The following is a 26,578-nucleotide window of genomic DNA, read 5'->3' as shown; positions in this document are numbered from 1 at the left end:
TGTTTTCTTCAGCGCTCTTTGTGGCTGTTCCTTGTTTTCAGTTCACGTGATTACGTAGGAGGCGTGATGATGCGATACGCGACTCCGCCTCCCACGGCCAGCGAGCTGCACTCCATTACATTATATGGACAAAAAAGAGGTTCCAGTTATGACCATTACGTGTACAATTTCGAAATGAAACCTGCCTAACTTTTGTAAGTAAGCTGTAAGGAATGAGCCTGCCAAATTTCTGCCTTCCACCTACACGGGAAGTTGGAGAATTAGTGATGAGTGAGTGAGTGAGTGAGTAAGTGAGTGAGTGAGTGAGTGAGTGAGTCAGTGAGGGCTTTGCCTTTTATTAGTATAGATTTATTAATTTATCTTTTTTAGTTCATAGTCACAGCTCAAACTACCGGATATTGTGAAAATAATCCAGTAGCAGAATTATATTTTAAAATGTTTGCCCCCCCTTTTTAAATGTTTCTCTCTCACTCAAAATAGATAGTTGAAATATCATACTCTTTTTGTTCTTAACATAAGCCATATCATACATATTGCATACCAGAAATTTTTTCCTGCCTTGCATCCAAACCTGCTGGGGTAGGCTCCAAGCTTCCTGCGATCCTACTCTGGATAAACAGGATTAGATAATGTATATATTGTTCTTAATCTCAGATGGTATCTCTGTCATTTTGTGCCTGTCCATACACCTATTACCTGCTTGTTAATCTGCTCATTAAGGGTTTACCATTCTTTATACATTGGCTGTTCAAGTCTCACCACCCCTAACCTTCACACTGATTCAAGTATAAGCATCCTATTCTTCCTAAGCCCCCATGATTTTCATGATCACACCTGTCAGAACACAGTAGAATCTATTTTCTGATTTTTGTTAGAGATCAATATGGCTGGTAGCAAATAACAAAGCCCAGTATAAGAGATTTTTAATGCAATATTGAAGGCATTCATTATAAGCACATTGTCTTGGAGCAGGATATGTTCTGTGCTGTAAACATTTAGAGTAAAAACCCTCAAACCTTAAAATTCACCTAAATGTCATTACAAATTGGCCCATTCTGGGCAATAAAAGGAAAAGATGGAACGTGCCAACAGTCACAGCATATTTGTCCAGCACAAATGTCATAGAAAATATTTTAAAAATTATAAAATTGTATAAAGTTGTTCATATTCAGTATCTGGTTTTGATCATACTTGTTTTTATCAGACAAAAACAAAACCAGATAGTAAACCATGTAGTGCAGTAAGCTTCCATTAAAATTAAACTTATATCCAAATCTGTTAGGTGTACAGTTCTGTCTGATTGTGACACAAAACTAAACTCTGTAGGAGCTCCATGTCATAATTACTAAAACTAAAGCTGAAACTAATAGATATAAAAATAAAACAGAAATTTCTTTGTGAAATAAAAACTAAATTAAAACTAAAAATACACGATGAAGGAAAATTAAAACTAAAGTGAATTTCTAAGTAAGGTCAGAAAAAATATAGACATAAAAACTAATATTAAAAGGCAAAACTATAAAACTAAAAGAGCTTGAACAACACATCTTGAAACCACAGTCTGCTTTAAAATCTTTGTCTGGGAGAGACCTTGCTGATGCAGTATAACTACCTTGTGTCTTGTTGCTGTCCTTAATCTTGCCATGACATGAAACTGTCTTCCACAACCTCACCTTGGTAGCAGATTTTGGCTGCTCCCTGCCCAGTTTTAAGCCTACTACACAGCTGTTTCTGTTTCAGTTAATGACTGTGTTTCAACCTACGTGTGACATTGATGATCATTAGCACCTGTTTCGTATAATTGGTTGATCATACACCTGACTATAATCCTACAAAATCCCTGACTTTGTGCAAGTGTACCTATAAGAATTGATGCTGGTTTGAAGGCAAAAGGTAGTAACACCAAATATTGATTTGATTTAAATCAAATTGATTTGATTTAGCATTTTGTAAATTGATAACAATAAACAATCATTATTTATATTTCTGAAAGCATTCTTTGTTTACAGCATTTTTTCACACCTGCCTAAAACTTTTGCACAGTATTTTATATAGCAACGCGAGTCGGCTAGAAAGGGAGATGAACGGAAAGAGAAAGAGACGGAGGTTGCTGAAAGGAAGTGAGGAGAAAGCTGGTGTGAGAGAGAGAGAGAGAGAGCGAAGGAGATTGAGCGAACGAGCAAGAGCAGGCTTGAGTGCAGCTGGACTGTGGGCCCTAGCGAGGTGTTTTTATCTAACACCTAGGGTAGTTGATTGTGGTCGCTCCCGCTGAGCATTTTGAGAGGAGTGGGAGTGACTAGCGAGGGGGTGACTCGCCATGGAAGACAGAGGGAGTCGGGAGACTTGGGCAGATAATCTCCAGCGTGGGAGTCCTGGCCATTGGAGAGAAGCTAAGTCTCGGGTCTGGGATGAGTGCGCGACCGAAGCCAGGGATCGGGAGGCCTCCAGACCTGTTTTGAAGTGGAAAGAAGGTCAGCTGCAGGTAGAGTGGCTCCCCCTGCTGCAAAGCCTGAATTGAGAGAAGCAGGGGAGTCACTAGTAAGAAGAACACACCGGGTTTTGTGTTTAGAAGAGATTGCTTCCAACGTTTTAACCTCATTGTCTTTTAAAGGATTATTATTTTGTTGTATTTATTGATTTTTATATCTCCACGTGTGTTTTATGGATTATTTATTTAAAGAAGATTTTTGAATCACTGCACTTGTTTATTTGAACATTGTTGTTGGATTTTAAATAAAAGCACTTGACACTTTTATACTCCATCCCCTTGCTATGTTGTTGCCTCACTGCTAAGCTCATCGGTAACATTACCAACGGTGTCGGGTTCAAGGGCTCCCGAACAGCAGATGGGAGCATGGAGTTGAACCTACATCGTCACAACCTCTGTCTTTGTGGAATGTCAACAACATGACCTATCATTAAATCACAGATTCCCTTTTTCTCATTAGTAAATGAATGGTTAGTTTAGGAATAAAGTTGTTTATACATATTTTGATGAATCCTGTGATGGTCATTCCATAATCAATAAGAACGTGAAAACAATTTACAATCTTCTGATTCAAAACAATCTTGTAGTTTTTTCCTCCATATCTTCAGTTCAGCCTTGTACCACTTTCATAACTGGATCTTCACCCTCCAGCCTTTGTTTATAAACAAGGAACACTAAAATGTGGTTTGTCTGCCAAAAGTGAATAGGTACAGTATAGGAGTTGTACAGACCCTTGTGATATATTAAATCACACTCAATTTACAGAGCACATTTCTCTGGCACTGTACCAAAGAAGTTCTCTTTTTATACTACTGGCAAAAAGGTTTGCTCTGTAATCTGAAGACCCAAGTTTGTATTCCACTGCTGGAGTCTTTAATGAGAATGAGTGGTTTAGGCTATGTTCACACTACTATATTTTTGTTTAAAAATGCAGACAGTCTACATTTTTGCCTTTCTAACACATTACCCCATCGTTTTTAACCACCAAAAACTAGGACTTTTAACTCTCCAGAGCCATGTATTCCTATAAATGCAGATGCAAATGAGAGCTTTGAAAACACACTATAATTGTGACCTTGATTGAATCCTGCTCATTACAATGTACAATGACCTGATTGTCACCCTTTACAGAAGATATCCATATTCCAACATAGTAAAGATAGAGGAGTTGCTTTCCATAGCACTTGCTGTGTCGCTTACCTGTACGCATCTAAATTGCATTTTGTACAATTTGAATTCTGCATACATGTGCAAAAGGCAAATAATTTACATTTGGGCTAGAGGTTTCCTATAAATCATGTTCAATTCATGAGGGCCAAGATATTTTCATACATGATTTCAAAATGCTAGTGGGAACGAAGATCATTTTCATTTAAAAACATCATTTGTAAATGTAAAATACGGTAGTTTCCTGAGCAGAAACAAATTGTGGCATTACCCACACCCAAATATAAGAGGATAGGAAAGTGGAGCAAGGCTGTGAAAGAGCCTGCTGCTATGCTAGAGAAGTCTTCATAGTTAGAATCCTGATTGACCAGTGTACTAAAAGAAGTTCTCTTTTAGCTTCACTGGCTGCCTGTAATCCCAAGACTATTTCAAAAAGCACAAGCACCTGAGATGGGGGGATTGGCCTTAGCAAATTCTTGATCAGAAACAAATGATGCCGTGACCAGAAATTGCTCAATGAAGGGAAATTGTAATGGGAACAGTAAAGTGTAGCAAGGCTGAATGAAAAAGAAAGAGCCCAATTGTGCAATATTCCTTGGTTCATGAGCTTTTGTGAATACTGTGCATGCAGTGTGTTTTGTTCCGTTTATGTGCCATTCTTACAGACTCCACATATTTCTACATGCTCTTCATTGAATAGCTGCTTTCAAACTTGTTAATTGTGTATTGTAGAACACTGAAAAGGTAGGTTATTCTGTGTCTTGAAGTGGTGAACATGTTTAGTGTGCTTTAAGTTTATAAAGAATACATTAACTTCAAATAATGTTCAGTTGTTACGTGTAAATGGTCTATCAGGACCAAGTTTTCTGTCTCTGAATGAATAGGTTATTACTACTATTCATTGATAAGTAATGTTACAAATTAAAGGAGCAAAACACAGTATTTTGTCTTCAAGGTGCAAATTTCAAGTTGTTTGAGTGAGAGATATAGAAATGTATTAAAAATGCCTGTATTTTGAACTGTCATACATGGCTGGGGGTCAGACCCGGCTGGGACGCCTGGAGGGACCGAGAGGTGGCATATTTGTCCTCTGGGCCACGAGGGGGCAACCGCCCTGGAGCAGAAGAGGGCCACGGAAGGGGAGCAGGGAAGCTCAAGTCCATGGAGGCCCGTATCCACCGCAAGGGGGCGCCCCGAACCTCATGGAGCCCGGGACTTATTTACTTCCGCCACACCCATGGAGGACGATCCTTCCAGGGTCACCCGGAGTGCTTCCGGGTGTTCTCCTGACGCTTCCACCACACCAGGACATGACGTCAGGTAGAGCACCTGGAGCTCATCCGGGTGAGGATAAATGGGGCCACCTCCCTCCTATCAATGAGCTGGAGTCGGGAGCAGGAGCAGGACGAAGCTCCTGGAGAAAGAGGACAGGTGGCCCAGGGACGAGGAGAGAGAAGGCCCAGGAGAAGGGTGACTGGGGCTAGAGGCACTGTGTTGTTGTGCGGGACTGTGAGTTGTGTTGTGGAGAAGAAAATTAAGAAGAGATTTGTATAAAGATGTGGTCTCCGACTGGTGGTGTCCAGGCAAATATCACAGAACCTAATGGTTAATAGCCCTACCTATTGGGTGCCTTAAACGATATCATTTTATGTTTAAAATATGTGAACCTAATTATAGTAATTACTCTTCCTGGATTACCAATATTGTTTTCTACTTTGACATTTTGATTGTTTATGTTTGTAGCTATATTGCACTCTATTGGCATTTGTATACTGTATTAATTATTTATTTTAGTTTAGAAACCACACATGCACAATTTCAAAGTATCTATTACTGTCTCTATGACAAAGCCTTAAATAAAGCTTCAAACTACACTCTGGTGTAGCTGCTGTTCTTTGTAATCAAAGAATAAGGTCAGGTGGTGTATGATCTCCCCAGTGACATACAATTTTTCCTCACACTGCTGCTATGTAAAATGCACCCTCATACAGCAGTTAGCATCCTGATTGGTCAGTGTACTAAAAGGAATTCTCCTTAACTCCACTGGCTGAGATGTTTGACATGTAATCCAATGGCCTCGCTGGTTGAATCCTACTGTTGCAGTCTACACAGGACAAGTGGCTTAGATGGGGCACCCAAAGCTGAGGACATACTTATTAGCGCTGGGATTCACTTGCTTGCTCTCTCCTGCACAGTTACTAAAGATGCTATGGAGTTTTAGTAAGGTATGTTGCACACAGTACTCCAGTTGTGCTCACACATCTGGAGCATTAAAAAATAACTTTTATTCTATTATCAGATGTTACGTTCTTCTTTAGATGGGGCATAAAAAGTAATCTCAAAACTGTTACTTGGTTGATTCTTGTCTTACTGTATGCTGTACACCACATGTTTTACTCTATGGCAGGCTGCTCACTGACTGGAGCTGTCTTTACTTTCAAACCTTTCTTTCAACTCAGTTTCCCTTGATAGAGGACCTCTCCAAGGTATCCCTTTGTGCCCTTAGGGGACCAAAGTTAGACAAGGAATGAACACTCTAACCTCCTGGCCCTACAGTATCAGCCAGACAAAGAAACTGACTTTAAGCTTTGACTCACAAACGATGTTTATTATCATCAAAACCAATGACAGCAAGTACAAAGTGATACATGCAATCATACAACCTGGGTGGATTAAATCTTTAGCAACAGCATGATGCTGGTAAACATCCCTAGGTGGCTCTGTTTCTAAGTTGTAGATGATGTGTTCTCAATCAAAAATGGAGAAATAATTATTTGTAATGAACAGGCTTTCTGAAAGTTTTCGTTTTTTTAAGACAGCAGTTCCCCAACCTTTTTTTTGCCAATTGAGCATGTAAACAAGACAATCTTGCTCACTTAGCAACATGTTCTCATATCTGCAAGCAAAGCGCACTGACATTTTTAAAGTTCACCAAAATATATTGAAAGTACTGTATATACAAAAATAAAATAAACAAGATGTCATCATTATCACTTAAGCTCATAAGTAACAAACTCATTTCACACCCAGTTCAAGGTTAGCTCCTTGGGATTCAAATCTTATTAGAACATTGGAACAATTTAAACAAGAACAGCTCATTCAAACCAACAAGGCACACCAGTCCTATCCCCTTAATTCTTTTATAATAACATGAAGTCTAATTTTGAAAGTCCCTAAAATTCTACTGTCTACCATATTACTTGGTAGTTTATGGTTCTCTGCGTAAAAAAAACCCATCCTAACATTTGTGAAAAATTTACTTTAACCCGTGTTCTTGATGAACTCATTTTGAAAATAACAGTCTCAGTATACAGTACTTATACCTTTAATAATTTTAAATACCTCAATCATGTCTCCTCCTAATCTTCTTTTCCTTAAACTGAAAAGGCTCAACTCTTTTAATTTTTCCTCATAACTCATCCCGTGTAGCCCTGGAATCAGCCTAGTCACTCTTCTCTGGACTTTTTCCAGCTCTGCTTTTTGTAGCCTGGAGACCAAAACTGTACACAGTACTCTAGATGAGGCCTCACCAGTGCATTATAAAGCTTTAGCATAACCTCCTTGGACTTGTACTCCACAGATCGTGCTATATAACCTAACATTCTGTTAGCCTCCTTAATGGCTTCTGAACACTGTCTGGCAGTCGATAGTGTTGAGTCCACAATCTGACTGTGCACTTTAAAATCCTGCTTAGCATTTCACTGCACTCTTGTTCAACTTAACCAAACTCAGGCTAAAATCAATCTATCAGCTGAAAAATGTAAAGTGTCCTGCATGCAGAGTTTGAGCACAATATTCCTTGATTTATATTTAAAAGATTTTTAACTTTGCATTTGCCTTTTTAATTGATTCCTCACATTGCCTAAACATAAAGAATGTTGTGGCCTATCAATGTATACCTCATTATCCTTTCCTGTGGCTTCTTCCTAGACACTGCCACCAATGTTCCATCCTCTTTAATAAAATCCCTGTGTGTGTCCATGTGTCCATGTGTGTGTGTCTTCTGGTGAAATGTGCATGCATGGGGCACTCTTTAATAAAGGACATCATTGCTGGGGAGAGTGCTGATTGGGTACTCGTGGCCGTGCACATAAAATCCATTGCTGGGGAGATGCCACCCATACAATAATCAGCTGCACGCCAGCACAGATTAAAATACTTGCTGGGGAACTGCACAGTATTTGCTGGAGAGACGCCATAGCCAGGATTATCAGCTGCACGCCACACATTACATCAGTTCCTGGGGAGACTCTGCTGATTGCCCACTGTTGTAACAGAAAATTAAATGCATATTACGGACAAGGCGGAAGTACAGGGAAGGGCGGAATGAGTGGCAGAGTCACCGGCCTCTAGTAGATGCTTCAAAGGCCGAATGACGCGTCACACAAGACAGAGAGGGCGGGACCTATAAAATATCGTGCGGACGATCCAATCGGATTTCTGGAAATGAGGTAACACCTAAAACATAAGGCACGAAAAATCCAGTTGGGTACTGAGACGTGGAGACCAGCTTCCCCAAAGAGGTGGGATTAGTGTTTGTTGTTGTGCAACACTCTGAGGATGTCAGATTTGCGATTAAGAAGCTTGGCCCGGTAAAGTGTAAAGTGTCATTCGTTGAAGGGGTTTTCCTAAATATACGAATTTTCATGATATTACAATAGGATGACTTTTAAAAGTAGATTTACTTTCGCGCACTTAAAATCCGTTGCTGGGGAGACGCCACACATACAATAATCAGCTGCACGCCAGCACAGATTAAAATACTTTCTGGGGAACTGCACAGTACTTGCTGGACAGACGCCACAGCAAGCTAAAATAAAGAGAGGCAGGATAGGAGATCTTCAAACAGACACAACACATCAATCAACAGCCACAGAGGAGAGGATAAATGTAATATTATTTATACTTACTGTATTGTCATATACGTTTCTATATAATTTTTATTATTATTTTACTTTAGGCTTCTTGCAAAAATATTTTTGACAAAAAAAAATTATGCACTACTGTTCTAGCTCCCGTTATTGTAACGGGCTTAATGTCTAGTTTATAATAAATATTCCTTATGTATTTGTATAGCATTTTGAAAATTTCATTTTTATCTATAAATTTATCAACTATATCAGAATCTGTGTCATTAATATAAATAAGAAAGGAAGGACTAGTCCTTGACGAACTCTAATAGGATGATCAGATATCCCCTTTTCATGCATTTTGTCTTATTTTATATATTCCATCCAAGAATTTAATGAAAAGTAATGTTTTTAATTGGATATTCATTTAATAAATGCACATGAAATGGCCCATTTCGCTTTTTGATTTAATCAGCGTCTATATCACACTCACTGGAATAATGGGTTGTGTCCCATTTTGGAAAAATCTTTGAAAATCTGATTAGGCTAATATGCAGAGACTCTTACATGTAGAGCATTTCTCCTTTTACTTGCACTCTTTGTCTATGGCCTATTAACCAACTTAAAATCCTGTTTTGTAAGTTAGCTTTCATTTTAATGGCTTTTAGTTTCAATAGCCTTTTGAAAGTCTAAATTACTTCATATGCTTTGCTTTCTTCTACTGCATCAGATGCTTGTTCATAAAAGTCTAAGATTGGCTTGGCAGAATTATTTTCCTCTCATACGCCCATTCTAGATATTTTTAGTATATTATTTTCCAGTAAGTATTCTTCTGTTTATTTCACAAATTTAGCACAGTACAGGAGCTTGGTCTGTAATTACCAAGATCAATTTTGTCTCTTTTCTGCTGGACTACAACCAACATTTGCAACAAGGCTGTTGTGTCCAAAAAGAAAATGGGCGACTGCTTAAACCAAAAACTCTGTTCATAAAAAGGACAGTGATGAAAAAAACACCAGTGTGAGCACCCTGAGAAAAGCCAGTGGACATGTAGAGAGCATCCAGGACTTGAACCCTGGTATTCTTGTTCCAAGGCAGCAGTGCTACCCTAGCAACTACATATTCTTCTTCTTCTTCTTCTTTCGGCTGCTCCTGTTAGGGGTTGCCACAGCGGATCATCTTCTTCCATATCATCCTGTCTTCTGCATCTTGCTCTGTTACACCCACCACCTGTATATCCTTTCTCATCACATCCATAAACTTTCTCTTAGGCCTTCCTCTTTTCCTCTTGCCTGGCAGCTCTATCCTTAATATCCTTTTGCTAATGGTACACAATTAGACAAGGACAAATGAACACAACAAAATACTATCAATACAAATTAAGTGAACCAAAAATTAGATCATTGTTACAATTTTAATTAAGGGAAATGTGCAAAGTACCTTATTGTCAAGATGTTGTGGATGCTGCATGTGTTTCCATGGTTGGTACATCAGGGTTAAAAGATATTATACTGTTCATTGATATTTTAAAGTATTGCCCCAAAATTGTTGTGATTGCTTATGTTTTGTTTTAGTGTATGTGGGAATGCATTTTGTAAGATGAGCTCACGTCCTGTCTTCAGCAGTCTTTGGGGCAACTAGAAAAATATGTGCAGGAGTCTGGCCAAGTATTAGTAGCAATTATGCTGAAACAGCAGTAACAATGAATTGTCTTTATTTCACATTAATCTCTCTATGTACTGTAATGGACAAACACCACTGCATGTTCACAAAAACTGGGCTCTATCTGCATTATCTTTCCACTTCCACTTTTTAACCTTGTGTGCTATTGATGAGTCATGGGTATAGAAAGAAAGAATAACACAAGAGGTATAACAGATTACAGTATTTGCAATGTTGTTGCTTTTCCTTTGTTTTTTTGGATTCCTGGAAAGTCTGCATATTGCTTTTGGAGGTGACCAGTCTCTAGTAGCTGCTCAGCTCAATTGTGGAGCCAAACTAAATGGCTTTCTTGTGTCGCTCAACAGTTTTCATCTAGTAGTGTGTTACCATGCAAAGTTACAGCCATCTTGTGCTTTGTTTTGTCTGTGCTGCCTTCTAGCTCCCATCTAACTTGCAACCACTACAGCTTGTGCCAATGTGTGGTCAGGCAATCTGTGGCATATCTTCAAATTTCCTTATTTCCTAGTTTGTCAATCACACCTATTAAGAGCTGCCTTCCTAAGACAAAGTGAGCTGGTCTGCTGTGTTCAGATCTGTTCAAGAGGTCACATTCTACATGAGCCACTATAAAAGATTCTGGTATGATAAAACTACAAGCAAACAATGCACTGTAAAATATTACAATAGTATTTTTGTGATAAGAATTTTGTTCCTTCAGCTATGCTATTAGAGAATTTGGTCTGAGTAATGGTATTATAGAATTTGGAGTAACTGTGAATCAAAAGCTATATGTGGATTAATTAAAGATGTTTTCCTATTATGGTTTAAATGTGGAGCATTCCCAAACATGTGACCTAGTAAGGAAGGCATTTAATGACATCATTCATAATTTGGTGGTGGTGGGGTGACACAGTGATAGCACTGCTTCCCCGCAGTAAAGAGATCAGGTTCACATCCTGGTCCCTCCTAGAGTGGAGATTGCATGTTCTCTCTGTGGCTGCGTGGGTTTCCTTTGTCCAAAGACATGCAGATTAGGTGAATGGGCGACACTGAATTGACCTTTGTGTTTGAGTGTGTGTGTGTTTGCACTATGATGAACTGACACCCTGTATGAGATTTGTTTCTGACTAGCACTCTGTGCTAGCTGGGATAGGCTCCAGCACCCCTGCGTGACACTGGTATGGATTAAGTGGGTTAGAAAATGACAACATTCACAATTTAGATCCTAGACATTTTTTGGATAATCTTAGTTGAGACAGCTGTGTATGAAGTATAGTTACTAACTAAAGTACACTGTGAGTTGCACAAATTATTGAGGAATGTTTCTTCATTATCCAAGATCTCTCATTCCCGATTTTGCCTTAGATTATCAAGGGACTCTCCCTTTAAAATAAGTTTGTAGAATCTGGAAATGCTGTCTATTGTCATCATTACTAGACAGTATAGCTTCAATGATAGATGTTGATGGAAGATTAGGAAAGTTTGGCAGATTTCCTTTACTTCTACATAGTAAATGTAGAGTGTTACTGGAAGACTTTGAGCTGAAACTCTTTGAGTACATGTTGACTACACTTCTGTGCTACTGTAAGATATGTTTTATACTGTAATTAACTTAAAACTATATTTCACAAGAATCATTTCATTTGCCCAACATAATACCTCTTGGATGAACTAAAAGGTAGTGAAATCATGGCTTCTGAAGACCAATATAAACACATATTTAAATGGAAATGCATGTTCTAATCTCTCATTTGGTTTTCTTGCTAGGACTTGGATTTCCTCCTACGATTGTTAGATGGTTAATTGATGTGATAATTTTAGCTGTGAATGTGTGTATGGTTTTGTTTGTGTGTTTCTTTTCTTTTATATCTAGCTCCACAGTTATTGTATTTTTTTTTTTGGCTAATGATGTGACTCCAGCTTCCCATGGGCTTGAATAAGATGTTTAAGGCTCGAGGTTGGGCAGATGAATAGACCCTGCTATCTCTTCCAGAGTTTTGAACCTTGGGTTATAACACTTCCTAGGTCATTTTAGGAAACTCTGTCTTTATGTTGTTGCTTAATCATTGTTAAATTATATATAATATATTTATTGGATTTAGTTTCCTAGTATGAATCAAAGTCTGGTCACTTTCGGTGTGGAATTTCTACATTCCTCACATGTCTGTTAGGATTTTTAGATGCAGAAAAATGGGCCCTGTCCAGGACTGGTTTCTGCATTGTACCTAGTCCTGCCAGTATAACTTCTTACCTCTACAAACCCTGAATTGAATTAAGCAGGTCTGAGACCATTACTTTTCAGTATGTAAAATGTGTGATTTTTGATGAAAATATATTAGAAACATGGTATACTGACACCTCTGCAATAGAAGCTAGCTTGCCTTTTCAGAAGTCTATCATGGTGCAAAAGCTCCCAAGAATATTACTTTTTAATTGCATAACTATTTCTTTCTTTCAGTCCTTTTCTCTAATAAATAAATGTGTTGGCGTTGTGCAGTGTCTCTTAGTGGTTTAACTTTGTTCTTTCAAAAAAAAAAATCCACAGCAATAAAAATACAGATAATGTTTTCTAGTGTGTTTTAGAGGTATGCTGTAAAAAAAGATATAATATTAAACAAAAATGTAAACATATAATTTATATAAATTCCAAAATGACACAGTAAAAATAAGAGCAAGTACACATTTGTATATCCCCATGGACATGTGCTAATTGTCTTCTTTGCTATGTAGTTGTTCGATACTGTAGTTGTTTTTTCTTAGATTTCAGTTGTGCATTGTCATATTTTGTGTGCTGAAAACTTAAAAACAAAAATGACAAAATTGCCTAAGAAAATGAATGCTATTGACAGCTATGCACCACATAAAGGCTCACATATTGTCATTTTAGTTTTATACTGGTTCACTGGCTGACATGTCCCCTGATTAACTAGTCACTTTTTTCCATTACCTTATTCTATACCAATATCAGACTTGCTGCTTCTCCTTATAGGAATCTGCTGTATTTGGCATTTATGAATGCTTTGAAGCATTTCCTTTAATTTAGATGAAAATAAGTGCTACATTCAAGTTTTAATCATTTTGGAAGACATGTCATAAACACTTTTTTTTACTGTGTAACAGGAATAACATAAAATTTTCCTTTTCTATACATTTTCTAAAATAAAAATATTTGAAAAAATCTCTGAGTTCATGACTCTGGCCCAGCAGGTAGATCTGTAGAAGTTTTAAAGGATCACACACATGGATGGGCATCTCAGCTAGGACTGGTTTATCTTTTGGCCAGAAGCACGCAGACAGAAAAATCTGAAGTTCTCCCTGACCTGAAATGGCACCTAGTAAACTACAAATCAATGCCGAGGATATGGAAACATTGGTAACACCACTGAAAATGCTTTTAAAGGTAGTAAATTCCCTTATTTTAATGTTAATGGGAATAGAAGAAACTGCAAGTCCAAGTCCAGTCAAGACAATAGAAAAATACTTACAAAGTCTTGAACTGGGGCCAGTGGTAGTAGCCGATAGAGCTATCAGGTGTCCAAGTCCTGTGCCATAAAACAGAGAAATACAGTGTGAAAAGGTCCCAGAAGAATGTAAAGGGAACCAAACAGCACTTATTTCAATAATTCTCACAGATATATTAGAAGGTCTGCCCCTGTCTGATCTTCGGGGTTTAGACATGGCTTCTTAGATTACGAAGGTCAGAGACAGCATAGAGAAAGGGATGCAGTGCGAAGGAGTTTTGGACATATCGGAAGGAAACCAAATAGTGCTTGCTCCGACAAAATTGCAAGATGTAAGATTGAAGCATTCTTATGGTAATAAAGGCCACCCAGTCAGTAAAGGGTCCTTCTGTAATCCATAGAGGGTCCCAAACTGCCCAGAGGCCACAGAGAATAAAGGGGGTCTGAGTAAAAATAGAGCCTCACCCAGCAAAGGGAAACACTCTAATGGGGTAAGCCCAATAACATCACGTGGTGGTAGGTCTCCTCCTACTCCAACTATGTTTTCTTGCAACAAGCAGGAAAAAGAAGGTGAGACACCACAAACAATAGTGAAAGCACTGGAGAGGGTGGGAGCTGCAAGGTTCCCTCTCTGCTTCAGAAGAAGACCCAGGAGATCTACCGAATCTCAAGGACCCTGTTTGAGGTGTCAGGAATTAGGACACTTTTGGAGACACTGTCCCCTGAGGTGGTGGTCAAGGATTCTACCCCAAAATGGACAGCCTACACAGACTATGGGTGATAGTAAGTACTGAATACCTTGTCTTCCAGGTAATTCTGAGTCCTACAGGGGCATGACGACTAAAACATTTGTGAATCCTCCATTGCTGACTCGTTCAAACACTCTCGTGGGACTGGTTGCTGGCCCCTATGAGGCTCAGCTGAGGGTGGAGTATTGTAAAGGATCAACACATGGATGGGCATCCCATGGGCATTTCCTTTGAACTAATCAGCCGAGAGAGACCAGTGGCAGAATGATGGAGTTAGGCTTCGTTTCAAAACTATATGTCTCCTCAACACACCTGAGGTTCTCAACCCATTCCGATACACGGCATAAATCATGGGACTTGTAGTGCAGTGAGTGCAGCCCTACTGGGATCCATGGGTATCACCAGGGGTTGCTACAGGAAGTTGTGCTCTCTGCATTGGAAAACTTCCAATCGACCCGAAGTACTTACGTTGGGTTATGCCATGGCACTGGAAGTACTCATGGGTCCAAGATAAAAAAAGTCGCCTTGACTTTGTTCGGGAAGTCAGAGCTGGGAGGAAGAGGATAACACTTGAGGGAGGAAGTAGGAGTCTGGAGGGGAATTAGAGAAACAAGAGAAAAACTAGGTTGTTATTGTTGTTGTGATTGTCTTTGTGAAGGAAGGTATAATAACTATCCTGCACTTGAACCCATGATTGTGTGTGTGTGCGTCAGTTGTGTCTGGGATTTGGAGCTCCGTGGTGTCCCCAGTCTTTCACAAAGTGTACTGCCTGTTAACTGAAATGTCTTACTAGTCTGCTAATTTTAGTAATATTACAGAAATATTACAGCATTATTACAGCAATTTAATAACAAATTGGAGTTCCTTCTAGGGACATTCCACAAAATACTGCAACTTCCATGCCTTTTATCCCACCTGTGTGACATACACCATCACAGTGATAATGTTAACATTTTGTGTTATTAGCATTAATGTTTGTTCATTTTTCTTAATAGTTTATTCATTTATCAGTTCGTCATCCAAATTTATAAATCTAGCTTTTGACTATAACAGTAAAATCATAGACATTACTTTTTCATTTCTAAATGTAAACTAAAAGAGGAATAATTTGAAATATCACATACTTGTCAGTAACTTTGACCTCAGTAGGAGAAATCATTCTAAATCAGACTACCTTAGTGTGGATAAACTAAATATATCAAAGCTCCTTCTAAAAAATCCTCAGTAGAGAGCCCTGGAGCCATTAACAGCAGTCACAGAAGCAGAAAGAAACAGGTGCTTTATCAGTGGAGCTGTACCAGCTCATTGAAGGGCAGCTGCTGGCCAGGCATTCAGAAGAGTGTCCAGTTACTGCAACATCACATTATATTGATTTTTTTTAACTTCTTTTTTTTTCCTGCACTACTAAATGAACTGATTTTATTTAGTACGAAAATTCCATCTATAATTTCTACTTTTTTTACATAATTTAAAAGGGCAAAATAAAAAAATAGTATTATCTGCATTTCAAAATGGAAAATATTGCATTAATATTTTTTTTGCAAATAGTACATTGTAATGGGGAAATTCTGTATGTATTAACTAGGAAGTACTGTAAATACAGTTACATTGGAAATTATTTGATGAAAAATGAAAGCCTAATACTTTAATCTTGTGATTGAAATGTTGGTCTTAAAATGTTTACTTATGTAGATCAATGAAATTTGGTAAAGGGTTTTTTCATAGCAAATATGCTGTTGTCACCAGTGACCTTCTTCACCAAATACATTCCAGGAAAATTGCCATGCAGTTGGCTTAAACAAACATTTATTTATGTTTATGTATATACCTATATGAAAACGATAGGAAATAAAAAGGCTCATAGAGGATTAAACCCATTGGAGTCTACTAACTGCCACAGAGGGAGGTAGCTAATGGTATGACCATGGGGGTCTCAATCTTTGCTCCTTATTCACATAATTTCTTCATGATTTCTTCACAATTTCTTCTTGCTCTCATTTTGCTACATTAATGAGTGTAGATCACCAGAATGTTTAATGGCCTCAAATGAGATTAGTACTCACTCCTATATTAGTAGTTTTTATTTTTTAGCTTAATTTTCCTTTTTTAACTTTTAGTGTTTTCATCAGTTATATGGTATTTAGTATAGGTTTAGTATAGGTTTCTTAACAGCTTTGCTAATGTTTACAACCACAAATTGAACCACACACAGTAATGTGGGTGAACAAATAATAATAAAAAAATAAGCTTTTAACTCTGCATAAAATTTATATATAACTTGAGCAATTTATCTTTATAAACCTCAATAATCTTTAAATGTGTCCTCTGTGAAGCTTAGAAACTCAACTGATGATCTGGGAGTTGAGGTATTCCACAGAGCATCAGGTTCTGAGAGGAAATGACACACAATCAATGATCCTAGGGGTTTGTGGGATTGGAGATACCTTGTAAAGCAATGGGAGGTGGTGCGCCACTAAGCAATGAAACACAGTCTACGAGCTTTGTCCCTTGATAACACCTGCACTGCAGTTCAAAAACAGATTCATCACACAGTTAAAATTGCCGCACTACTGCCATAAATTTAAGGTATTATGGTTACCATAAGGAGGTTGATGGCAACGGTTAACACTTTGTTTTTTCAGTTTATGTTTACATCCTAGATATGTACATTTGTGAACCATTTTCTCAAAAGTCAAAATTGCTCTGAACACCTTTAAACATGTGTTTGATTTTGTACTGATCAACTTCCTTATTTGCTTCTAAACTTCACCCATGATTGTGGCTTTGAGCAGACAAGTGAACATAAAATTTATTCTTACAAGAGAAGAAAAATAGTTCCAAGAATCTGAAATAAAATAATTATTTCTAGTTTTGTTTTCTTATCACAAGGATGCTTCATAAACACGGAAGGCACGTTCCTTAAATTGAAATCTTTGCTGCCTCGATGTGGATGTATATGATAAGTTCTAAGGCTTTTTCTATCACCTGTGTACTCTTCAACCCCATTCTAAGCTGCAAGAAGAGACAAAGTGTTTTTTAAGTTTATAAAAAATGCTTCTCTTTGGAGCTCACTTTTACGTGGTAAATTAATATATACAATGATTGTGAAGAAACAACTTTGACTTAAAATACTGAGGTTAGCCTTTAAGTTGTATAACATATCACATTCAGTACAAATCATGGGAGGTTTTTTTAATCTATACAACACACTAGTGAGGCCGCATTTTGAATATCATGTTCAGTTCTCTTTTCAGTATTACAAAAAGAACATATGTGTGCTCTCGGGTAGTAAACGCTGCTAATCTTCGCACGCTCACCCGTGCTCTTCCCGCAGCAAGCTCTTCTACTTCTATCAAGGCTGCTCTTTTGAACATGAGATCAGTGTCTAATAAAACTTTTATTCTGCAAGACTTTATTATCTCAAATAAACTGGATTTCTTTTTTATCACTGAGACCTGGATTGTAAATGGTGACTCTTCATGTTTTACTGACGTGGTACCATCAGGTTATTCATTTTTAAACTCTCATCGGTTGACTCGTTGTGGTAAGGCATTGCCACTGTTTTTAAAACTATGTTCTTGTGTCGGAGCCTTACAAGGGGTCCATTTAGTAGCTTCGAACTGCAACTTTTCGAAGTGTGCAGCTCCCCTTCTTTGTTGTTTGCTGTGGTTTATAGACCTCCTGTAATTAATGATGTCTTCATTTCTGAATTCTCTGATCTCCTGGCTGATATTACCCTCTCCCATGACAAAGTATTTATTGTTGGTGATTTTAATATTTCACGTTTGTTGTCAATCGAAACCATTGGTTAATGACTTTTTATCACTATTGAACTCATTTGATTTTATCCAGCATATTAATATGCCAACTCACTCTCTTGGTCATACCCTTGATCTTGTTCTTACACATGATATTTCAGTTAATAATATTGATTTATGGAATGTTTCTTCTACTGATCACTTTTCTATAATGATGGATTTGAATATTACTGTTGATGTTCCTACTTCTAGTTGTGCTCCACCCTGTTCTCGCTTTTTAAATTTTTCTATTATATCTGATTTTAAAACCATATTTTCTAGTCTTGATGTACATGTTCAATATGATGGTATCGATGATTCTGTTTTAGAATTTAATTCTTCTTTCTTTCTTGTTTTAGACTCAATTGCTCTGCTCAAGATACACTGTAATAAGGGAAGACCTGCTCCCTGGCTAAATGAAACTACACGACCGCTACGCCGCGCCTGTCGAATTGCGGAACGATGTTGGAAAAAAGATGGACTGAGTGTTTCTAAACAGATTTTTTGGACTTCTCTATTCAACTCTAGGTTGCAGTTAAGAAAGTTAAACATGATTTCTTCGCTGATTTAGTATCCCGTCATTGTAAGAATTCTAAGGTCTTATTTAATTCAATTAATGCGGCCATTCTCCCTCATTCTGTGACGGAATTAAATAGTACTGTTCTTTCATGTGAGCAGTTTCTTTCATTCTTTGTCAGTAAAATTTATACAATCTGCTGTGGTATTGTTCCAAGTGGCTATGAACTTCCTACTGTTGATCATGGCATTGTCTTGGAATCTTTTGATCTTGTCTCACTTTCACAGTTAAAAAAGTACTATTGACACCCTTAAACCTACTCTCAGTTCTCTTGATATTGTACCACCACACCTCTTAGTGGAAGCCTTTGATGTTTTGGGTCCACCTTTACTAACCATTATCAATGGTTCTATTAGTGAGAGGGTTGTGCCCTCATTTTTTAAACATGCTGCGGTGCGTTCCTGTCTAAAAAAAATGCATAATTAGATCCTGGAGTTTTAGCCAGTTTTCACCCAATTTCCCAATTGCCATTTCTGGCTAAAATATTAGAAAGAATTATTTATAATCAATTGGTTGATCTTAACTCCAATAATTTATTAAATAAATTATTTATTAAATGTGCTATATAAAATAAATTGACATTGACATTGACATACGAATACAAGAGAAAGTTCAGAAAAGTAAAATAGACAGATCCCAGTACTAAGGACTATGACCTCAATGAAGACTGAAAGAGCTGAATCTCTTCAATTTAAAAAAGAAACAACTCTATACACATTAATATTGTGAGCGATTGTAGCCAAACAGTACATATACTTATTCATTTATCAGTTTTTGAATACACTTACATCATTCTGAGAGGTAGTCCTAAACCTGGCATAACAATTTCTGCATGTTAGCCCATAACAGCATATATAGTTATTTCTGTTAAAAAGAATAAGGTTGCAATAATATTCTATTCTAATACAGAACAAATCAATCTTTCTTTAAAACAGCAAACATTTTGTAAGAATATTCCATTAGGAACAATATTTTCTTACTGTATTTCTTTTGTATGATTCCTTTACCTCAGCAAGTGTCAAAAACAAAGGCAGAACCTCATAAATACAAATTTGATTGCATGTCAGTAGATCTCTCCTTTGCTCCAGGTTTTGATCTTGATGTAAAAAAATGAGATTATCTCGTTTCATGATTTCATTGTGTTCAGGCACAGGTGTCTTAACAGAGCTATATATTGTATTAAAAGTCAGAAAGTGACACTCTTCAATGATTTTATTAAAGAAGATAGCAGTTTCAAATCGGTTTTAAGGAAATATGTTAAGTTATGTAATTTGTTTTTTATGTTCAGACATCAGGAAACATGGCAATACTGCATACAGAATTGTACTTCTGTAGATTGTAAGGATATCTTGTCGGAATTGCCTTCCTTTCTGTGTTTGGACAGATTTATTGTCAGGACTCTGGTTGGTGGCTGAGAAATATTCTTGCCAGCATTCACTTAAGGTCAGAGTATACATTTTTCCCATATCATCTGGCTTTTGCATCCCAATTGGAATCAGCATGTTAGTGCTAATAAATTACTATAAACTGAGACTGTCTTTCTTTGCCTAATATAAATGAATATTTGATATGTAGAAGGGATTCTGAAATCAACCTTTAAATCGTCCTTTTTCTTTTAGTTTTCAATCAAACATATATATGACAGTATATCTTAAACTGACTCATCTCTGCCTCCTTTACTGATCTTGATTGTACTGTATTGACAAATTTTCCTAGTAATTTATCATTCATTGGGTCATCATGTGCAATAATCTTGTTTGTCTTATTATTATGAATGTCATTTTTATGTTTCAATGGCATGTCCTGTGAAAGGTGCTATGTGCTGTAAAGAGTGATATTAACATTGTGCCACTTTCTGTAGCTAATTGACTATATTAAATGCTTTCCTTTTATTAGGTATTATTTTTTATTAATTGCTTACTGAGGAAATAGTGCAGATATAATTTATACTAGCAAATGCACTAGATAAACACAAGTACATAGACAAAATGAAAGTTTAAAGGAACACTCCACCCAAAAGTGAAAATTTTTATCTGTTAATTACCCCTTTTTTGTTTATAGTGATGGCTGGGAAAAATTCCATGGAGTTTCTGATATATTACAGTTTAACAGGGGCCAACACTGAACTACAGTACACCAAACAATATCAAAACTTCCATGAAAAGTCTCAAGTTACTCATTTTTCATCATCCATGTGTCAGATATCCAGTCATATGCTCACAACATCCCAAACATATACATACATATTTTTAATAAAAACAATTCTAGAAAATAATCACCTGAACAATTGGATAGAAAATTCAAACAGTATGATGCTTTTGAACACCTGTCACTTCCCTCATTGTTAAGCCACAGTGCTTTGTCTATGACTATTTAGGAAACTGCACCAATGCACAAATACAATGCATACCTTCCAACTGACAATGTTTTCATTTGCTTTTCCTCAACTTGTAATGTTTTATTGTATTTATTTCTCTGAAACCATTATCTACAATGTTGATATCACATGAAGTGGATGGTGCCAATGATTGAGCTCTTACTGGGCATAACTTGTGACCAAAGTATGAGGGAAATGTAGATCTTCAATTTAAAAGGTTGTTCTCCTTTGAGTATGCTTTTGTTAACAATATGAATTTCTGAAAATGGCCCATTCAATGACATGATAACAAAAATACCTGAGTTCAGGATATTGTCAGTAATTGACTGGATACCTGGAATATGGTTTATGTGACAGTAGTATACTGATTTTGTTTTATAGACGTCTTGATATTGTTTGCTGTTTATTCAGCATTGGTTCCACTGAAGCCCTTTCTGTCAACATGTTTATTATATCCATTCTCCATAAAAACAATTTTTTTTCTCAGCCATCACTATTTCTTAACATGGGGTAAGTTTTCTTATTTTGAGCTGCTAATTTCAGGAAATCTACATTCAGACTATTTTTTTAGCTGATCAGGACCTTTTCCATTTAGAGACAAGAAACAGGAAACACACCACATACCTTACCATATACAATATAAAAAGCTTTGGTGTTATGCTTTGGTGGCAACTGGGCGACAGTCAACTCAGCAAAAGACAACTCGGCGAAAGACAATTCAGCGAAGAAACAACTTGGCGAAATACAGCTCGGCGACATCCTTTACCAGTTAGGTAATAGCTAGGTTCAAAGAGATTTTTTTATTATATTTAAATGACAGCATGATTTAAAATGTTGAAAATAAATTTGTATAATTGACAAACGAACTTTATTCTGCAGATGGAACAAACTCTATCTTGCATTATTTTCTGCAACCAAAATTGCTAATCCTTTATATAAATTGTATTGATTGTAATCGTATGATAATGTTATTAAGAATACAAAAAGTGACCTGGGAGTATGGCTTAAGGAATATCTTTACTCTCAACGTATTGGGACTCTCAAAAAGCAGGTGATTCTGTGGATTTTCCGGCACCCTAAGTTGTCATTTAAATATCATTAAAAAGTCTCTTTAACCTAACTAATATCTACCTGGTAAAGGATGTCGCCGAGTTGTCTTTTCACCGAGTTGTCTTTTGCCGAATTGTCTTTCACCGAGTTGTCTGTCGCCGAGTTGTCTTTTCACCGAGTTGTCTGTCACCCAGTTGTCTTTTTGCCGAGTTGTCTGTCACCCAGTTGTCTTTTCGCTCAGTTGTCTGTCGCCCAGTTGCCCCTGAACGCTTCAGCTTAGTAGCTGGAGGAATCCAGACATCAGCCTCATCAGAGCTTTTCTATTGAAGAAATTGCAAAGCTGTTGCGCATGAGGATGTTGAACTCAAAGGCCTTCTATATACCAGAGCCTCACCTAAAAACATAGATTTAACTCAAATAGGGTTGTGGGGAGACTTCAATATTGTGGAAAACATTTTTGAGAAGTTCTGTAATTCTAATTGTACACATAAAAAAGCCATGGGACTTTTAAAACTTCTATTATACAGTATTATATTTATCTGAGAGTTTATTGTGTGCAACATCTTTGTGGAAATTAACTAGGACAAAGAGGTATCCAGTTTGATAATTTATTTGGGTATTTTCTCTTTATTTAGTTTGAACGTTATGTCCAGGTTTGTATTTTGAAAATATATCAACATCTCAGAATGATGTTGCCTGAGCAAGAAACATAGTTGCCTAATACTTTAATCTTGTGATTCAAATATTGGTCTTAAAATGTTTGCTAATGCAGATCAGTGAAATCTGGTAAAGAGTTTTTCATAGCAAATATGCTGTATTTGCCATTGAACATCTTCATCAATTACATTCCAGAAAATTTGCCGTGCAGCTGGCTTACACAAACATTTTTTTCCAAGTGACCCATGATTCTTTGGGAGGCGCCAGTGTGACATTATCAAGCTGTATAAGCTAAAATAGATTAGCTGACAATAAGGAGAATATTATGAAAATACTTAGTTGTTCTGAATAAATTCATTGTTGTGCTTTCATTGCTGGATTAACCCTTAACTACTCGCACCATTTCTCATCTCATAAGATCTTGTGTACTTTATGCACCAGAGTTAAAATGGATATTTACATGCATGCTGTGAGGTTGTAATATAAAAATATTGCAATAATTTTTAAATTGTACATGTTTTTAATGTAATTTAATACCACATTACTGAACAATATGACACAGTCTAGGACTATCTGAAAATAAATCTGATCCACTTCTCCAGTGCTCAGGTTGTCACCGGTCACACTTTCATCCACTACAGGATTTGCACATGTATCACATTTCACTTCAGTTGTTGAATGATCTTTGCAGACAAAATTATTGCAAGCTGAACATCTCATCGTTGTCATTCATATGTAAGTACCTGCCTGGTGTACCAAACGCACCATATGAAACGTGCGACTATGCATCCACTCATAAACCTGACTTGGGGCACACTGGAGGGAAACTAGTGTGATACTGTACTTGTAGTGAATCATACTGAGGATAGATGACTGATGCTGCCGATAGGTTAAAGTAAAAGTATGTTGGACAAAAAATAACTGAGATTGGGTGTACCAAATACACCAGCACAAGTGGTTTAAGGGTTAAGCATGTTATACTCCTCACTATGTAGTGCAGATCAGGTACTGACAGGTGCTCAGACCACTGCTTCTCTGGGTGTACTGGTATGCACCAGTACTCCAAAGCTCAAATAGGAAAGTGTCATCATGGAGTAACGCAAACCAATCTTCACATCCCAGCAGACGGAGCCACAGCCACCTCCCTAGTAGAAACACCTGGTCCATATAAGGGAAGAGGAAGTGGACTAAAAATATGCACAATTAGCCACGCTGCATGACGCCTAGTCAAGACAAACCTTAAAGGAGTCCTACCCTCTCTGAATCAGGAAAGACCCCATGAAATAATAATAATAATGCAAAATACTGTATATTACTGTTTACATGGCATTTCTATCTTTTTGATGGAAGAAAAAATTGTGAAGCATCTGAAAGATTATTATTTCTAAATAGTATTATTTCACAAAGTTTAAGGTTTGTTGTGAATGCTTTCTGCCTTTGCCCCCTTCCCTTATATGGACCTGATTCTCTGATGTAGAATCAAAGGAATCATCAGGTAGACGGGTTCTTTCATCAGATTGGCTAGCCCAGCAATGACTCAGCAGTGGAATGGCCATTAGGGGGAGGTAGCTTGATGGCCGAGGTCTCCAGGACTCTGAACAAATTCAAATCATATTATGTGATATCATCTAGTGTGGAATTCTAACCAGCCACAGGGGATGCATAAACCAGTGTGTTTCTTCGTGCCGGTCCCAAGCCCAGATAAATGGGGATGGTTACGTCAGGAAGGGCATCCGGTGTAAAATTTTGCTAAATCAACAATACAAATTTCCATATTGGATCGGTTGAGGCCCGGGTTAACAACGACCACCACCAGTACTGTTAGCCAACAGGGTGCTGGCGGAAACTGGGCTACTGTTGGCCGGAGAAGAAGGAGAAGAAGAGGGGGGGAGACGTGTCCAGAGGCAGGAGGAGAGGAGGAAAGTAAAAGAGAGTGGAACTGAGAGTAAGAACTTTGAATGTTGGCAGTATGACTGGTAAGCGGAGAGAGTTAGCAGATATAATGGAGAGAGAAGGAAGGTTGATATATTGTGCGTGCAAGAGACTAAATGGAAGGGGAGTAATACCAGGTAGATTGGAGGTGGATTCAAATTGTTCTATCATGGTGTGGATGGGAGGAGAAATCCGTATTTTAAGAAGAGGGAGGAACATAGGGTTACGTACAAGAGTGGAGGAAGATATACACAGGTAGATTACATCCTATGCAGAATAGTTGATCTGAAGGAGATTGAAGACTGCAAAGTGGTGGCAGGGGAAAGTGTATTTAAGCAGCATAGGATGGTGGTCTGTAGGATGACGCTGGAGATCAAGAGGAGGAAGAGAGTGAGGGCAGAGCAAAGGATCAAATGGTGGAAGCTGAAAAAGGAAGACTGCAAGGTTGAGTTTAGGGAGGAGGTGAGACGGGCACTGGGTGGCAGTGAAGAGTTACCAGACAGCTGGGAAACTACAGCAGATGTAGTAAGGGTGACGGCAAGAAGGGTGCTTGGCATGACATCTGGAAAGAGGAAGGAGGGAAAAGGAAACCTGGTGGTGGAATGAGGAAATACAGGAGAGTATACATAGGAAAATGATGGCAAAGTAGAAGTGGGATAGTCAGAGAGATGCAGAAAGTAGACAAAAGTACAAGGAGATAAGGTGCAAGGTGAAGAGAGAGATGGAGAAGGCTAAAGAAAAGGTGTATGATGAATTGTATGAGAGGCTGGACACTAAGGAGGAAGAAAATGACCTGTACCAATTGGCTAGACAGAGGGACTGAGCTGGGAAAGATGTGCAGCAGATTAGGGTAATAAAGGATAAAGATGAAAACGTTCTCACAAGCAAGGAGAGTGTGTTGAGCAGATGTAAAGAGTACTTTGAGAGACTGATGAATGAAGAGAACGAGAGACAGAAGAGGTTGGATGATGTGGAGATAGTGAAACAGGAAGTGCAACGGATTAGCAAGGAGAAAGTAAAGACAGCTACAGTATGAAGAGGATGAAAAATGGAAAGGCCGTTGGTCCAGATGACATACCTATGGAAGCATGGGGGTGTTTAGGGAGATGGCAGTGGAGTTTTTAACCAGATTGTTTAATGGAATCTTGGAAAGTGAGAGGATGCCTGAGGAGTGGAGAAGAAGTGTACTGGTGCCAATATTTAAGAATAAGGGGGATGTGCAGGACTGCAGTAACTACAGGGGAATAAAATTGATGAGCCACAGCATGAAGTTATGGGAAAGAGTAGTGGAAGCTAGGTTAAGAAGTGAGGTGATGATTAGTGAGCGGCAGTATGGTTTCATGCCAAGAAAGAGCACCACAGATGCAATGTTTGCTCTGAGGATGTTGATGGAGAAGTTTAGAGAAGGCCAGAAGGAGTTGGATTGCATCTTTGTGGACCTGGAGAAAGCATATGACAGGGTGCCTCAAGTGGAGCTGTGGTATTATATGAGGAAGTTGGGAGTGGTAGAGAAGAACGTAAGAGTTGTACAGGATATGTACGAGGGAAGAGTGACAGTGGTGAGGTCTGCGGTAGGAGTGACGGATGCATTCAAGTTGGAGGTGGGATTACATCAGGGATCGGCTCTGAGCCCTTTCTTCTTTGCAATGGTGTGTTGGGCAGGTTGACAGACGAGATTAGACAGGAGTCCCCGTGGACTATGATGTTTGCTGATGACATTGTGATCTGTAGTGATAGTAGGGAGCAGGTTGAGGAGACCCTGGAGAGGTGGAGATATGCTCTGGAGAGGAGAGGAATGAAGGTCAGTAGGA

At 38.0% G+C, this 26,578-nt stretch overlaps 1 protein-coding gene across 1 annotated transcript in view; it reads left to right on the top strand.

The window, feature by feature from the left end:
* LOC127527668 (craniofacial development protein 2-like) overlaps window positions 1-25,432 on the top strand; it is a 232,128-nt gene extending 206,696 nt beyond the window's left edge. Inside the window, exon 2 of the mRNA XM_051927175.1 lies at window positions 25,212-25,432. The gene's annotated coding sequence lies outside the window, so the exon portion shown is untranslated. The remainder of the gene's footprint in view (window positions 1-25,211) is intronic.
* The last annotated feature ends 1,146 nt before the right edge of the window (window positions 25,433-26,578 follow it).

This window comes from Erpetoichthys calabaricus, chromosome 4 (genome assembly GCF_900747795.2).
Source record: "Erpetoichthys calabaricus chromosome 4, fErpCal1.3, whole genome shotgun sequence".
NCBI classification, from domain to species: Eukaryota; Metazoa; Chordata; class Cladistia; order Polypteriformes; family Polypteridae; genus Erpetoichthys; species Erpetoichthys calabaricus.
The sequence above is the reverse complement of the archived record's forward strand: the minus strand, read 5'-3'. Positions and strand labels throughout refer to the sequence as shown.